We start from the raw sequence: 2,843 nt of genomic DNA on the forward strand, positions 1-2,843 counted from the left end.
GAGGAAAACAGGACCTTTACTAGTATCTCGCTCTAATGTTTGCATGCTTTGAGCAGTTAGTGATGAAGGGCTGTCTTTCAGGGCTGTTTCTAACTTCCTCTGAGGCACAGTTAAATGTCAATGGGACACTTAGCAAAAGTCAGTACTGATTGAAAGATATGAAACTAAATGAACATCTCATAATATAGCTGGCTAATTGGCAATATCTAGAAGACAACGCAAAACTGGAGCTACTGCTGCAGGGAGAAAACTCCTCTTACACCAATATGGTCTTCTGCAGATAGCTGTAAACTCCCTGGGGCTGGCTGGCAGAGACCAGCCCTGAGCTGGAAGCTGTGGGCTTGCACTGGCCGGGTGCCATGTCTCAGAGCAGGATGGGAGTGCAGGCGCTTGGCCGCAGAGATCAGCCCAGCCTTCCTCGCACCCAGCCAGCTTGCACCACAGGCACGGCCCTCGCAGAGCCAGAGTGAGGCAATCAGATGCGATGCTGTGTGAACTGAGCCTCCCTCTTCCTTTTAATGTTTCTTCTTTGTGAATTTTAAATTTTTTAAATCAGTTTCTTAAACACTACAGCAGTCTGAGAAGGACTGCGGAGATTGTTTAAAGCTACATCTTGCCAAAGAAATATCAATATTATTTGCCAGCTGCTGCTGCTTGTGGACAACTAAAATTTGCTGAGAAGTGAGAGACATGAAGACTTTTTTCTGGCCTTTCAGACTGTTCTTTGTTTTGCATAGCATCATATGTTGCTCAGAAGAGAATATAAGTGAAATATTTCAGTATGTAAAATGGCTAGGAGCAGTGTTTGACGTTTGAATGTATTTATTTTCTAAAAATTCATTATGTAGAGGACAGCAGGAAAAAGCCTGTGTATGTGTTCTGAATTCTAATATGATAGTACTTAACAACTTCAGGTAGAGTTTGTATTTGATAATGGCTTCTGTGCTAGCTCTTACCCCTAACAGGGGGATTTTGTAAGATGAAAATCCTCCTGTCTCTGTGAGACTTTGGGTTGCCTCATGAAGGTTGTGAAGTGGGCAGTAACGTGTTGTACGACCAGCAGTTTGGTGACTGTGGGGTTACACTGTTGTGGGTGAGAGAGGACAGATGAGGTGGTGGAAGCAGAGGGAGAGCTTCAGTGAGGGAGGACCCCGGAGGAAACCAGCTAGGGTCGTGCAGACCACTGGACAGGCTGCTTGTTTGAAAAGAGTTACTATAAATTCATATGTGCCTCAAACCACTTAATACATTGAGCCTTATGGGAAAGTCCTACAAACTTCCCAGGCAGCAAAGCAGTGTTCTCCTAAACTGCATGGGTTGACACTAAAAGGGCTGTTGTGATGCACCTCAGTGAGAGGCACCTCTTCAGGAGGGGCCAAACTGCCAACTTTAGTAGTCTCGCATGTGTTATACTTCAGAGGCTCAGTGAGAGATGTGATGTGCATAGCAGACAAAGGATCACCTTACCGCCGCCAAAGACACATGTTCAACATGACCACAGAAACCCAGGAGCTGTGTTCTTCCTGCCCGCAAAGAGGTTCCCTAGACCAACAAACGGCTGAATGTGCTGTTTGGTCCAAATGTGCCGCTGCCACCAAATTTGCCTTGTTACTTCATCCCTTCTGTGTGAGTGGTTAGTGATAATTGACAATTTTTATTGCCATTGACACTCTCACAGAAGGAAAAGATCTCAATTTACATGCTTTAAGAGGTTATGAAGTGGGACTTCTGTAGCCGCTCAGGTGTGCCTAGGTATTTCTGGTGGGTTTGGCAAGGACAACAGGAGTGGGTTTGGCTGCCTACAAGCCAGGTATTAACCATGCCTGCAAGAGTTCACATTTGAAGAGCTTTACAAATCAAAGACCAAGCTGCAACACAGAATTTCTGTTGTTAGGGAAGTACTGTGCGGATTTCTTGGCTGACTTAATGATCCAAAATAATAGATACAGAAAATATGCAGAAGGGTATTTGGGCCCAGTGAATCCCCCCAACCAGAGAGGTGGGTGCAGAATGCTTTATCAGAGCTGTTCCTGCTCAGGAAGGCAATGCCCTGAGATCATTGCTTCTCCCAGAATCAGACTCCAGGTGTAGAAGCCTTAAAAATCACCCTGCCACCTAACTCTGTTTTATAGCTCTCATCTCCCTTTAAGTCTATGGGAGAAAAAAAGAACTCCTAGGATGCAACCCATCCCTTTTGTATGTGCATGCATACAAAAAATAAAAAGACAATCTAAATTAAATGATGCGCAGCTTGCAATGCCTGGGAGTGGACCTCTGCACTGCAGAAAGTGGACTAGACAAACCCCAGCCCAGGAAGTAGCTGTGGTACTTCGAGTACACTCAGCACACCCTGGGGATGCAGGAAGGATGCCATGCAGAGCCGGGGGTCCCCCGGCGCCTGTGGGGTGCTCCCTGGCTGATATGCAAGGGGTGCAGGGTGGGAGCTGGGGTTCATAGTTAGCAAGTGTTTAACTTTGGCAAGTGTGAGCCAAGCTTTCCCTGGGAAGCATTTCTGAAGGTCTAAGCTTTCACTTCCTATAACCACAGGCATGTGTACATAATTTTCTTTTAGAGAAGAAAAATGTACATGTAACGGTTATATAGTGAGATAAAGTTATATAGTGAAACAAATAGGCGTTATGGACAACAAAATTTTATAATATGTTAAATGCACTGTCATTACTTGCTGCAATGATTGACAGTTATTTCTCTGTCTTCACTATAGACTAACTTTAGGGTGAGGCTATTTTTTATTCACTGTTTTATATCTTTGATGCAACATTTGTACTTTTGCTGACACACAGATTTCCGTGTCAATAAAAAATACGAAAATACAAACCAAA

The sequence above is a fragment of the Aptenodytes patagonicus genome, chromosome 3 (assembly GCF_965638725.1).
Source record: "Aptenodytes patagonicus chromosome 3, bAptPat1.pri.cur, whole genome shotgun sequence".
NCBI lineage: Eukaryota > Metazoa > Chordata > Aves > Sphenisciformes > Spheniscidae > Aptenodytes > Aptenodytes patagonicus.